Raw genomic sequence first — 14,768 nt, 5'->3', positions numbered from 1 at the left:
TAAAATTTCAGAAAATTTGAAGCAATTTTAACCTGTTTTGCAGTTTGTGTTTTTTTCATTAAATAAAGTGTTTTTCAAGCTTGCTTGTGTCATTACTAGCCTGTTTAACACGTCTGACATTGAGGAAACTCATTGCTCAATTTGTTTAGAAACCATTGTGGAACCCCCTCTTAGAATGTGTCCCACTTGTACTGATATGTCTATAACTTGCAAACAGCATATTTTGACTTATAAGAGTTTGGCATTGGATGATTCTCAGACAGAAGGAAATAAGGTTTTGCCATCTAGTTCTCTCCAAGTGTCACAACCAGTAACGCCCGCACAAGCGACGCCAAGTACTTCTAGTGCATCTAATTCTTTTACCTTGCAAGATATGGCTTCAGTTATGAATACTACCCTCACAGAGGTTTTATCTAAACTGCCAGGGTTGCAAGGGAAGCGCAGTAGCTCTGGGTTAAGAATAAATGCTGAGCCTTCTGACGCTTTAGTAGCCGTATCCGATATTCCCTCACAATGTTCTGTGGTAGGGATGAGGGATTTGCTATCTGAGGTAGAGATTTCTGATTCAGGAAGGATCTTCCCTCAGACAGATTCAGATGTGACGGCATTTAAATTTAAGCTAGAACACCTCCGTTTATTGCTCAGGGAGGTTTTAGCGACTCTGGATGATTGTGACCCTATTGTAGTTCCAGAGAAATTGTGTAAAATGGACAAATATTTAGAGGTTCCTGTTTACACTGATGTTTTTCCGGTCCCTAAGAGGATTTCGGACATTGTTACTAAGGAGTGGGATAGACCAGGTATTCCGTTCGCTCCCCCTCCTGTTTTTAAGAAAATGTTTCCCATATCTGACACCATGAGGGACTCATGGCAGACGGTCCCTAAGGTGGAGGGAGCTATTTCTACTCTGGCTAAGCGTACAACTATACCTATTGAAGACAGTTGTGCTTTCATAGATCCTATGGATAAAAAATTAGAGGGTCTCCTAAAGAACATTTTTGTTCATCAAGGTTTTCTTCTTCAACCTATAGCATGCATTGTTCCTGTAACCACTGCAGCTGCCTTTTGGTTTGAGGCTCTAGAAGAGGCTCTTCAGGTGGAGACCCCACTAGATGATATTCTGGACAGAATTAAGGCTCTTAAGCTAGCTAATTCTTTTATTACAGACGCCGCTTTTCATCTCGCTAAGTTAGCGGCAAATAATTCAGGTTTTGCCATTTTAGCGCGTAGAGCGTTATGGCTTAAGTCCTGGTCGGCTGACGTGTCATCTAAATCTAAGCTTTTGACCATCCCTTTCAAAGGTAAGACCCTATTCAGGCCTGCACTGAAAGAGATAATTTCGGACATCACTGGGGGGAAGGGTCATGCCCTCCCTCAAGATAAGTCAAATAAGACAAGGACCAAACAAAATAATTTTCGTTCCTTTCGAAACTTCAAGGGTGGTCCCGCTTCCTCTTCCCCTGCTGCAAAGCAAGAGGGGAACTTTGCTCAATCCAAACCAACCTGGAGACCTAACCAGGCTTGGAACAAGGGTAAACAGGCCAAAAAGCCTGCTGCTGCCACTAAGATAGCACGAAGGGGTAGCCCCCGATCCGGGACCGGATCTAGTAGGGGGCAGACTCTCTCTCTTTGCTCAGGCCTGGGCAAGAGTTGTTCAGGACTCCTGGGCCGTAGAAATGGTAACCCAGGGGTATCTCCTAGATTTCAAAGATTCTCCTCCAAGGGGGAGATTCCATCTTTCTCAATTGTCTGTAAACCAGACAAAAAGAGGCGTTCTTACGCTGTGTAGAAGACCTTTTTACCATGGGAGTGATCTGCCCAGTTTCGAAAGCAGAACAGGGGCAAGGTTTCTACTCCAATCTGTTTGTGGTTCCCAAAAAAGAGGGAACCTTCAGACCAATTCTAGATCTCAAGATTCTAAACCAATTCCTAAGAGTTCCATCCTTCAAGATGGAGACGATTCGGACTATTTTACCAATGATCCAGGAGGGTCAATATATGACTACCGTGGATCTAAAGGATGCGTATCTACACATTCCTATCCACAAAGATCATCACCAGTTCCTCAGGTTTGCCTTTCTGGACAGGCATTACCAGTTTGTGGCTCTTCCCTTCGGGTTGGCCTCGGCACCAAAAATCTTCACAAAGGTGCTAGGGTCCCTTCTGGCGGTCCTAAGGCCGCGGGGCATAGCAGTTGCGCCTTATCTAGACGACATCCTAATTCAATCGTCAACTTTCCAACTAGCCAAGTCCCACACGGACTTAGTGTTGGCCTTTCTAAGCGTTCATGGGTGAAAGGTGAACGTGAAAAAGAGTTCTCTTATTCCTCTCACAAGAGTTCCATTCCTGGGAACCCTGATAGATTCGGTGGACATGAAAATTTTTCTGACGGAGGTCAGAAAATCAAAGATTTTAACCACCTGCCGAGCTCTTTATTCCATTCCTCGGCCGTCAGTGGCTCAGTGAATGGAGGTAATCGGACTTATGGTAGCGGCAATGGACATAGTTCCGTTTGCTTGCTTGCATCTCAGACCACTGCAACTATGCATGCTCAAACAGTGGAATGGGGATTATGCAGATTTATCTCCTCAGATACATCTGGATCAGGAGACCAGAGATTCTCTTCTCTTGTGGTTGTCACAGGTTCACCTGTCCCAGGGAATGTGTTTCCGCAGGCCAGAGTGGGTCATAGTAACGACAGATGCCAGCCGGCTGTGGTGCAGTCTGGAACTCCCTGAAAGCACAGGGTTTATGGACTCAGGAGGAGGCTCTCCTCCCGATAAACATTCTAGAACTGAGAGCGATATTCAATGCGCTTCAGGCGTGGCCTCAACTGGCTACGGCCAAATTCATCCGATTTCAGTCGGACAACATCACGACTGTAGCTTATATCAATCATCAGGGGGGAACAAGGAGTTCCTTGGCGATGATGGAAGTTTCCAGGATAATCCGATGGGCAGAGACTCACTCTTGCCATCTATCAGCGATCTATATCCCAGGGGTAGAAAACTGTGAGGCAGATTTTCTAAGTCGTCAGACTTTTCATCCGGGGGAGTGGGAGCTCCATCCGGAGGTGTTTGCTCAACTGGTTCGGCTGTGGAGCACCCCAGAATTGGATCTGATGGCGTCTCGTCAGAATGCCAAACTTCCTTGTTACGGATTCAGGTCCAGGGATCCTCAGGCAGTACTGATAGATGCTCTAGCAGTACCCTGGTCGTTCAACCTGGCTTATGTGTTTCCACCTTTCCCTCTCCTTCCGCGTCTGATTGCCAGAATCAAACAGGAGAGAGCTTCAGTGATTTTGATAGCGCCTGCGTGGCCATGCAGGACTTGGTATGCAGACCTGGTGGACATGTCATCTCTGCCACCATGGACTCTGCCACTGCGACGGGACCTTCTGATTCAAGGTCCGTTCAAGCATCCAAATCTAATTTCTCTGCAACTGACTGCTTGGAGATTGAACGCTTGATTTTATCAAAGCGGGGTTTCTCTGAATCGGTCATAGATACCTTGATTCAGGCTAGAAAGCCTGTCACCAGGAAAATCTATCATAAGATATGGCGTAAATATCTTTTTTGGTGCGAATCCAAAGGCTACTCATGGAGTAAGATCAGGATTCCTAGGATTTTGTCCTTTCTTCAAGAAGGATTGGAGAAAGGATTGTGAGCTAGTTCCTTAAAAGGACAGATATCGGCTCTGTCTGTTCTATTGCACAAGTGTCTGGCAGATGTCCCAGATGTTCGGGCTTTTTGTCAGGCTTTAGTTAGAATCAAGCCTGTGTTTAAACCTGTTGCTCCGCCTTGGAGTCTAAATTTAGTTCTTAATGTTCTTCAGGGGTTTCGGTTTAAACCCATGCATTCCATAGATATTAAAATTCTATCTTGGAAAGTTCTGTTTCTAGTTGCTATCTCTTCAGCTTGAAGGGTTTCTGAATTATCTGCATTACAATGTGACTCGCCTTATATTGTTTTCCATGCTGATAAGGTGGTTTTGCGTACCAAACCTGGGTTCCTCCCTAAGGTGGTTACTAACAGGAATATCAATCAGGAGATTGATGTTCCCTCTTTGTGTCCTAATCCTTCTTCTAAGAAGGAACGTTTATTGCACAACTTGGACGTGGTTCGTGCTTTGACGTTCTATTTGCAGGCAACCAAAGATTTTCGTCAATCATCTTCTTTGTTTGTTGTTTATTCTGGGAAACGTAGGGGTCAAAAGGCTACTGCTACCTCTCTTTCCTTTTGGCTGAAAAGCATCATCCGTTTGGCTTATGAGACTGCTGTACAGCAGCCTCCTGAAAGAATTACTGCTCACTCTACTAGAGCGGTGGCTTCCACATGGGCTTTTAAAAATTATGCTTCTATTGAACAGATTTGCAAGGCTGCAACTTGGTCTTCGCTTCATACATTTTCCAATTTTTACAAATTTGATACTTTTGCTTCTTCGGAGGCTATTTTTGGGAGAAAGGTTTTGCAAGCAGTGGTGCCTTCCGTTTATAGTTTCTCCTTTTTCTTCCTTGGCCTTCGGTCGAATGACTGGGGGGTGGAGTTAAGGGGGGAGCTATATAGACAGCTCTGCTGTGGTGCTCTCTTTGCCACTTCCTGTTAGGAAGGACAATATCCCACAAGTAAGGATGAATCCGTGGACTTGGTACATCGCAAAAGAAAGAAATTTATCAGGTAAGCATAAATTTTGTTTTTTCACCCTAGAAAGGGTAAAAAATATGAGATTAAGGAATACTACACATGTGGTATTACCTTATTAAATGTTCCTGTTCCCTGATCTATGTAGGGGAAACCACCCGCATGATCAGGTACAGGATATGTCAACACCAACACAGAAGCCCTTGTTTCCTACCACTTCTTAAAATGTGGACTTCAAATCAGCCAATTGAGATGGCAAATAATAGATAGTGCAAGTCCTCAAAGAAGTGCGGTTAATAGGGAAAAGCTTCTGAAACTGAAAGAAATGTTTTGGATTTATGAATTGGGCAGTATGATCCCTAAAGGTCTTAACAGAGACTATGATTGGTCAGTTTTCCTTTAATGTAATGTATTTACCCCAAATGTATTTACTTGGATAAGAGGCATAAAGTATATAAATTACTAAGATTAAAGGTATAATAACCATAGAATGATACTGTGTAAGCTATACATATTTGGTTACATTTTTTCATGTATTTGTGAATAAGGTTTTAAATATGTGTAATTAGTGTTTCTTTTTAATGACACGATGAGTCCACGGATCATCTAATTACTATTGGGAATATCACTCCTGTCCAGCAGGAGGCGGCAAAAAGCACCACAGCAAAGCTGTTAAATATCAATTCCCTTCCCTCCCAACCCAGTCATTCTCTTTGCCTACGTTAAGAGCAAGGAGGTTGTAAATTAGGTGTTCGAAAAGATTCTTCAATCAAGAGTTTATTATTTTTTGAGAAGTGCAAGATTGTGCTGCTTTGTTCTAGGGTGTAGCCGTAGTCCATATCAGTCTCTTCAGTAGAGCAGTGGTGGCTTTAGAGCAATGTTAACTGGTGGGACATAATTCTCACTGCGCCACCCATATATTGATGCTGCCCTAACTCTGAAAAACTGAGACATCTTACTCAGTCCTTTCTTTTTTGTCACAGGTCCATGTGAGGGAGAGGACCTCGCAAACCTTGGATCTGCCTTGCTGTCAGGCAGAATATGAGGTAAGTGCTGATTTTCTGGGATAAGGGAGCTCAGAAAAAGTTGGGCACATTACTTTATAGGAGGGACAGTCTTTATTAAAAAATGGGCACTTTATATTGTAACACATAAATTCTCTTTGTTATCAGGAGACACTATGGGGACTGCAGAGTCGCAGGCACTGGGGCAGGTAATTCTTTTGGCGGTGATTATATCTCCCGGCATTTACTTAAACAAGTATGCCGACCGGGTATCTTTGCATTGGCTACGCCCACGATGGGCGGGACAAGAGGAGGCGGCAATTGTGTTGCACGCCTTTTTCCCTTCACTTCCAACAATGGAGGGTGCTGGTCTCTTTCTAATACGCATCTCAGAATTCATATGCGTTTTTAGATAGAGACCGTCTTCTGCTGCTGCGAGTTCTGGATCTGACAGTGTGGGAACGGCTCCTTCTCAGAGGGTTCAACGGTCAGGTAGGCACCTCAGCAAAGTATTGCTGAGATGTAGAGGTGCTCTGCAGTGTTAGTTAAGCCTTCTATCCTGTCTAGCTTTAATAAATAATTAAAAGGAAAAAAAAAAAAAAAGTTACCGTTTAAAATTTAAAGGGACAGTAACGTTTTTTTTTGTATGCTTGATTTTATTAAAAGATTTTTACCTTTTATGAAACATTGGTGAGTCAGAATGAACCAAGATGCCAATGTTGAACCACCAATCCCTTTCTGTTCCTCATGCATTGAGAGAACTTTAAACTATAGGGATAGACTTTTTTCTGAGCCAACATTTTCCAAAGAGGATCCTGTTCAGAAATCCAATGACAATGCTCAATATATGCATTGTCTGCTTTCCCTATGTTGCAGGGAAAGCGTAAGAGGAAAACCAGACATTCAGTAAGTGAGATTTCTGACGCAGTTATTGCTATTGCAGATGCCCCCTCCCAGAAGCCTGAGGAGGGGATACCGTAGTAGCATCTGAAGGTGAAATTTCAGATTCTGACAGTGTAATTGCTCTTACTGATACTGAAGTGGTATCCTTCAGGTTTAAGCTAGAACACCTCCGTCTGCTACTTAATGAGGTTTTAGCTACATTGGACGACAACGACTCCACGGTCGTTATTAATACTAAGAAATACAGTAAGCTTAACAAATATTTCGAGGTCCCTTCCTCGAAAGATGTTTTCCGGTACCAGACCGAGCTTCTGAGACCATTACTAAGGAGTGGGAGAGACCGGGTATCCCTTTTTCTCCATCTCCTATATTTAAAAAGATGTTCCCCATAGCCGACTCTTTCAAGGAGGTTTGGCAAACAGTCCCCAAGGTGGAAGGAGCGGTTTCCACTCTGGCTAAGAGAACTACTACACCCATAGAGAATAGTTGTGCTTTTAAAGATCCTATGGACAAAAAAATTACACCAGGGTTTACAATGGCAACCAGCTGTGTGCATTGCTACCGTCACAAGTGCGGCAGCATATTGGTTTGATGCGTTGTCTGATGCTATTAGGACAGACACTCCCCTGGATGAGATCTAGGATAGGATAAAAGCTCTTAAATTGGCTTTATTACAGATGCATCCCTTCAAGTTATCAAACTGGGAGCAAGATTTCAGGTTTCTCTGTTCTAGCTCGCAGAGCCTTATGGTTAAAACCTTGGTCTGCGGATGTCTCTTCCAAGTCTAAGCTTTTAGAGATTCCTTACAAGGGGAAGACCTTGTTTGGACCGGGCTTGACGGAAATAATCTCTGATATTACGAGAGGTAAGGGTCATCTTCTCCCGCAGGATAAGAGAAACAAACAAAAAGGGACGTCAGAGTAATTTTCGTTCCTTTTGAAATTTCAAGGCAAATTCTTCCTCTTCCGCTTCCAAGCAGGAACAGTCTAAACCGTCATGGAGACCCAATCAGTCTTGGAATAAGGGGAAACAATCCAAGAAGCCTGCTGTTGAATCAAAGACAGCATGAAGGACATGCTCCCTATGGTCCAAGAGGGTCAATTATGACAAAAGTGGATTTAAAGGACGCATACCTGAATGTTCCCATTCACAAGAATCATCACAAGTTTCTGAGGTTTGCCTTTCTAGACAAACACTTCCAATTTGTGGCTCTTCCCTTCAGTCTTGCCACAGCTCCCAGAATTTTCTCAAAGGTTCTGGGATCGCTGTTGGAGGTGCTTCGGTTACGGGGCATTGCAGTGGCGCCCCATCTGGACGACATCCTGGTCCAGGCGCCATCATTACAACAAGCAAGATTCCACACAGAAATGTTGTTATCCTTCCTGCGATCTCACGGTTGGAAGGTAAATTTGGAAAAGAGCTCCTTAGTTCCAAATACAAGGGTAACTTTCTTGGGAACCATAATAGATTCCCTATCAATGAAGATTTTTCTGACAGAAGTCAGGAAATCAAAGATTATCAAAACTTGTCTAGTTCTGCAGTCCACTCCTCGGCCATCAGTGGCTCAGTGCATGGAGGTAATCGGGCTGATGGTGGCAGCAATGGACATCATCCCTTTTGCTCGGTTCCACCTCAGACCTCTGCAGTTAAACATGCTCAGGCAATGGAATGGAGATTATGCAGACTTGTCTCTTTGAATACTACTAGAGCAGAAGACAAGGGATTCTCTGCAATGGTGCTTGTCTCTGGATCATCTCTCCCAGGGGACCTGCTTTCGCAGACCATCTTGGGTGATTGTGACAACAGACGCCAGCCTTCTAAGATGGGGAGCAGTCTGAGGCTCCCTAAAGGCTCAGGGAGTATGGACTCAGTCAGAGTCTGTTCTACCTATAAACATTTTGGAGCTGAGAGCGATCTTCAATGCTCTTCTGGTCTGGCCCCAATTAGACTCGGTCCAGTTTATCAGGTTCCAGTCGGACAACATAACTTCAGTGGCTTACATCAATCATCAGGGAGGAACGAGGAGTTCCTTAGCGATGACAGAGGTAACCAAAATAATTCAGTGGGCGGAAGCCCACTCTCGTTGTCTGTCAGCGATCCACATCCCAGGGGTGGACAACTGGGAGGCGGACTTCCTGAGCAGGCAGACTTTTCATCCGGGCTAGTGGGAACTCCATCCGGAAGTGTTTTCCAGCCCGATTCTCAAATGGGGTCAGCCGGAATTAGATCTCATGGCATCTCGGCAGATTGCCAAGCTTCCGAGGTACGGGTCGAGGTCCAGGGACCCTCAGGCGGTACTGATAGACGCCCTGGCGGTACCTTGGACCTTCAGTCTAGCATACCTATTTCCTCAGTTTGCTCTTCTTCCTCGGGTCATTGCTCGAATCAAGCAGGAGAGGGCCTTGGTGATCCTCATTGCACCGGCTTGGCCTCGCAGGATTTGGTATGGAGATCTGATGGACATGTCGTCTCTGCCACTGTGGAGACTTCCGTTGAGGAAGGACCTTCTATTTCATGGGCCCTTCCTTCACCTAAATCTAGTTTCTCTGAAGCCGACTGCTTGGAGATTGAACGCTTAATTTTATCCAAGTGGGGCTTTTCAGACTCGGTCATAGAGACCATGATTCAGGCTTGTAAACCTGTAACTAGAAAGATTTACCATAAGATATGGCGTAAATATCTCTATTCATGTGATCCAAGGGCTACTCCTGGAGTAGAGTTAGGATTCCTAGAATTTTGTCTTTTCTCCAAGAGGGTTTGGAGAAAGGATTATCGACAAGTTCCCTAAAGGGTCAAATTTCTGCCTTATCTATTTTGTTACACAAACGACTGGCAGATGTTCCAGATGTAAAATTATTTTGTCAGGCCTTGGTCAGGATCAGGCCTGTGTTCAAGCCAGTTACTCCTCCATGGAGTCTTAATTTAGTTCTTAAAGTTCTTCAAGGGGCTCCGTTTGAGCCTATGCATTCCTTAGATATTAAGTTGTTCTCTTGGAAAGTTTTATTTCTTGTTGCTATTTCTTCTGCTCGCAGAGCTCTCGTCATTGCAGTATGAGTCCCCTTACCTTATTTTTCATTTGGATAAGGTAGTTTTACGTACTAAATTAGGATTTCTTCCTAAAGTAGTTTCTGATCTGAACATTAATCAGGAGATTGTTGTTCCTTCCTTGTGTCCTAATCCTTCCTCTCAGAAGGAACGGCTTCTGCACAATTTGGACGTGGTTCGTGCCTTAAAGTTTTACCTGCATGCGACTAAGGATTTTCGTCAGTCTTCTGCCTTGTTTGTGGTTTTCTCAGGAAAACATAAGGGACAGAAAGCTACGGCTACTTCTCTTTCTTTTTGGCTGAAGAGTATCATACGTTTTGCCTATGAGGCTGCTGGACAGCAGCATCCAGAGAGAATACGGCTCATTCCACGAGGGCTGTTGCTTCCTCATGGGCATTCAAGAATGATGCTTCAGTGGAACAGATTTACAAGGCTGCTACTTGGTCCTCTCTTCACACTTTTTCAAAGTTCTACAAATTTGACACTTTTGCCTCGGCTGAGGCCGCTTTTGGAAGAAAGGTTCTTCAAGCAGTGGTGCCTTCAGTTTAGGTTCCCTGTCTAGTCCCTCCCGTATCATCTGTGTACTCTAGCTTGGGTATTGATTCCCAATAGTAATTAGATGATCCGTGGACTCATTGTGTCATTAAAAAGAAAAGAAAATTGATGCTTACCTGATAAATTTATTTCTTTTTTTACACAATGAGTCCACGGCCCACCCTGTTTTTGATAGACAGGCTGTTGGTTATTATAAATTTCAGACACCTCTGCACCTTGTTACTTCCTTTCTCTCCTTTACTTCGATCGAATGACTGGGTTGGGAGGGAAAGGAGGTGATATTTAACGGCTTTGCTGTGGTGCTCTTTGCCGCCTCCTGATGGAGAGGAGTGATATTCCCAATAGTAATTAGATGATCCGTGGACTCAACGTGTCAAAAAAGAAATACATTTATCAGGTAAGCATATATTTTCTTTTTTCATCAGTAGATGGCAGCAGAGCCACATTGTTTGGTGGTTGGCGCAAAACTGAATTGTTTTAAAAGAGTGTAATAGAACACAATGTAACTAGCATGATTAAGAGTTAATATACTCGAAACGTCGCTATTTTTATGTCTGTACTTTAACAGAAAATAAAGAGATTAAAGAAGAAACACAGTGCTGTGGACATCCCTTATTGCAATATTGTGACTGGGGGAATTTGGCAGAATCCCCGTCTTCATGTGCACTAACTCACAGTGTTGCGGTTTTAAGTTGCTATACACTGTTGAATGCGTAGTAAGAGTTGGTTGTAGGGAACGCGCATTGCAGGAAGCAGAATCCCCAGAGGCGGATGGCTCAGCGGGCCCCTGGTTCCCTGATCCCGGGGGAACAGAGCACTCTAAAACGGCAGTCGGAACATAACTGATGGACATGTATCACCCGGGCCAATTCATATTCTTCGCAAGAAGTAGAATCCGAATCAGAGACATCCGTCTCCAAAAAAATTAGAATCCCCCATAACTGGATATTGATAAAAAAAAATGGAACAATAAGAAAAATCTAAAATGGCACCATACATCCCCAATGGCTGGGGCTCTCACCACCACTCCCATGAACTAGACACAGCGAACCAGAATTTCTCCATCACCACACGGTCAGGAATGCGGAAATGGAGAGCCAAAACATGACCACGCCTGGTCACAAGGTGTACCGCGCAGTCCATGAAAAAGCGCGCCCTACCGTAAAGGCTGCGTCACTTGCAATAGACCGTTATGTTCCAAATCCAAAATAGCCATGAGCCAAGTATCACTACACATTAGCAGACAGAATCGCATAACAAACATAATTAAAAAAACCTCTGTACAATAACCCCCTCAGGAGATATTAACCCTTGATTCAAAGGTACAAAAGGAGCCTCACTGAGACCCTGTGTTTAAGATATTTCCCGCATGGTTGTAGCCTCTCGGATAAACAGTCATAATTACAAGACACCCATGATGAAGAAAAATGAAAGAATCTTACCGGAATCTACGCCGTGGAACAGGAACACGGCCCTTCAAGTGTGACAGGGAGTAGCATGGACTTGAGAGAAGCAGGCAGCAAAACTCGTCAACGCTGATTGCTTATGGAGCTGTTAATGAGTCGGGATGGTTTCGCAGCAAGACTCTCCCTGCATCTCCGGTCTTTCATCCATGCTCTTACTGAGAGGCTGACAGGACTACTTAAAACTCCAGTCTCATTCCGAAGAGTACTACCCTCCATAAGAGACTATCAAAAGAACTTCTGACACTTCTCTGCCAACTTCCTGGGATGAAAGGCAAAGAATGACTGGGGAATGAGGGGAGTGGGAGGAGTATTTAAGCCTTTGGCTGGGGTGTTTTTGCCTCCTCCTGGTGGCCAGGTTCTGAATTCCCAAAAGTAATGAATGCAGCTGTGGACTCTTTACGTTTATGAAGAAAATTAAATGTTTTCAATGTTTGTTGCACAAATTATCATTAAATCAAATTATATTAAATGATGCAATTAATTAGTGCTTTGGATAGCTTAAAGGGACAGTATACACTCGTTTTCATATAACTGCATGTAATAGACACTACTATAAAGAATAATATGTACAGATACTGATATAAAAATCCAGTATAAAACTGTTTGAAAACTTACTTAGAAGCTCTCAGTTTAGCTCTGTTTAAAAGGTTACTGGAGCACCCGCTGCAAGTGGCAAATAAGACCCTCCCCCTTCCTCTGCATATGAAAAGACCCTTTACACAAACAGGAGCAAGCTGGAGTAGGTATACGTCGGTATTCTCCTAAAACCTTGGGGCTTGGTTAGGAGTCTGAAAATCAGAGCAATGTTATTTAAAAATAAGCAAAACTATACATTTATAGGCTATATAAATAGATCATCAACAAAACATTTATGCAAAGAAAAAATGAGTGTATAATGTCCCTTTAAGTAAAATTTATTTATAACACTAAGGGCTAGATTATGAGTGGAGCACAAACGCTTGCGCTTATCAGGCTTACCGTTCATGTTACAAGTTGAAAGTAAACGCGATCGTGTGAACGCAATTGCAATTTACTTTACAATCATTACCGTGACTTTTGAGCTCTGGTTAACTGATTTGAGAAACTTAAACGTTCAAAAATACACTACAAAAGTACAGTTACACTCATAAAAAACATCTAAATAAAAATTATTACAAAAAAATATTGCACACAAAAATAATAAGGGATGAGATCTCAGGTGTTGGGAAAAGAAAGGCATCCAAAAGGGCTTTAACAATGAGATACATAAATACATAAATATACAGATGTTTGAAGGTTCAGATGTAGGAAGGTTCCCTGGGTCTGAGTTTGATGGTTCAGCTGAGGAAGGTTCCCTGGGTTCGAGTTTTAAGGATCAGATGTAGGAAGGTTCCCTGGGTCCATGGAACCTTCCTTTATCTAAACCATCAAACTTGGACCCAGGAAACCTTCCTTCATCCCAGGGAACCTTCTTTAATCTGAACCATCAAACTCGGACCAAGGGAACCTTCCTTCATCTGAACCATCAAACTCGGACCCAGGGAACCTTCCTTCATCTGAACCATCAAACTCGGACCCAGGGAACCTTCCTCAGCTGAACCATCAAACTCAAACCCAGGGAACCTTCCTTCATCTGAACCATCAAACTCTGACCCAGGGAACCTTCCTTCATCTGAACCATCAAACTCAAACCCAGGGAACCTTCCTTCATCTGAACCATCAAACTCAAACCCAGGGAACCTTCCTTCATCTGAACCATCAAACTCAGACCCAGGGAACCTTCCTCCATCTGAAACATCAAACTCAGACCCAGGGAACCTTCCTTCATCTGAACCATCAAACTCAGACCCAGGGAACCTTCCTTCATCTGAACCATCAAACTCGGACCCAGGGAACCTTCCTCCATCTGAACCATCAAACTCGGACCCAGGGAACCTTCCTTCATCTGAACCATCAAACTCAAACCCAGGGAACCTTCCTTCATCTGAACCATCAAACTCAGACCCAGGGAACCTTCCTTCATCTGAACCATCAAACTCGGACCCAGGGAACCTTCCTTCATCTGAACCATCAAACTCAGACCCAGGGAACCTTCCTTCATCTGAACCATCAAACTCAGACCCAGGGAACCTTCCTTCATCTGAAACATCAAACTCAGACCCAGGGAACCTTCCTTCATCTGAACCATCAAACTCGGACCCAGGGAACCTTCCTTCATCTGAACCATCAAACTCGGACCCAGGGAACCTTCCTTCATCTGAACCATCAAACTCCGACCCAACCCTGGGTAAGAACCTGAAGATTAAGGTGATAGAATGGGCCCTGGGTCACAAGGCAAAGGTTAAAGTGAATGAATTGTTTATTTCAAACTCCTTTATAAAGTTACATAACTTTGTAGAAAGTTTCACCAGTTAACCTTTTGTTTGATAAATACAAAACTTCCTTTCCTCTAGAGTTAAAGGGACAGTAAAGTCAAAATGAAACGGTAATGTTCCAGATAGAAAACATGCAATGCTATACAAATGTACAATTTACACCTATAATCAAATTAGTTTTGTTCTGTTGGTATTGTTTGTTAAAGAGTAGGCTCAGAAGCAGTAATGTACTACTGATCTGCAGCTGAGTCTATGAAAAGAGGCATACATGTGTAGTCACCAATCAGCAACTAGTGCCCAGTGGTACATTACTGCTCCTGAGTAGGTGTTCTCTTCAATAAAGGATACCAAGAGAATGAAGCAAATTGGATAATATAATAGGAAAGTGGTTTCAAATTGAATGCGCTACCTGAATCATGAAAGTCCCTTTAACACATATTGTTGTACTCAGGGCTAGGTTCTTACAGTAGGACTTCCCATTCTTGCTACTCCGAGCTGTTTTATAACAATGTTTTCAGTATAGTCATCATTTATAGTTTAATAGGAGAGGAAGTGGTCAGGGACCTGCGATATTGCTCATGTAAAGTAGAATGTAACAAAGGCCTTTAGTAAACGCTCACTTCAAATTCACAACCAAACCTACCATCTCATTGCACTAATACTGTCAACTATTTATTTTACATCTCTCATGTTTCTGTGCTATATAAGCAGTTGTAACCAAGAGATCTAACAGATGAGATGCTGGAGACAGCCGGCGTTGTGACCATATTATGTGACAACAGCAAGGAGGCGAGTTGGTTT

The 14,768-nt window shown here is 43.4% G+C and overlaps 1 protein-coding gene across 3 annotated transcripts in view; it reads right to left on the bottom strand.

Annotated features, from left to right (window-relative positions):
* The window catches only part of PHKG2 (phosphorylase kinase catalytic subunit gamma 2), an 87,060-nt gene that overhangs the window by 14,066 nt on the left and 58,226 nt on the right, over window positions 1-14,768 (bottom strand). The window lies entirely within an intron of this gene.

The sequence above is a fragment of the Bombina bombina genome, chromosome 11 (assembly GCF_027579735.1).
Source record: "Bombina bombina isolate aBomBom1 chromosome 11, aBomBom1.pri, whole genome shotgun sequence".
NCBI classification, from domain to species: Eukaryota; Metazoa; Chordata; class Amphibia; order Anura; family Bombinatoridae; genus Bombina; species Bombina bombina.
This window is presented reverse-complemented; position numbering and strand designations above follow the sequence as displayed.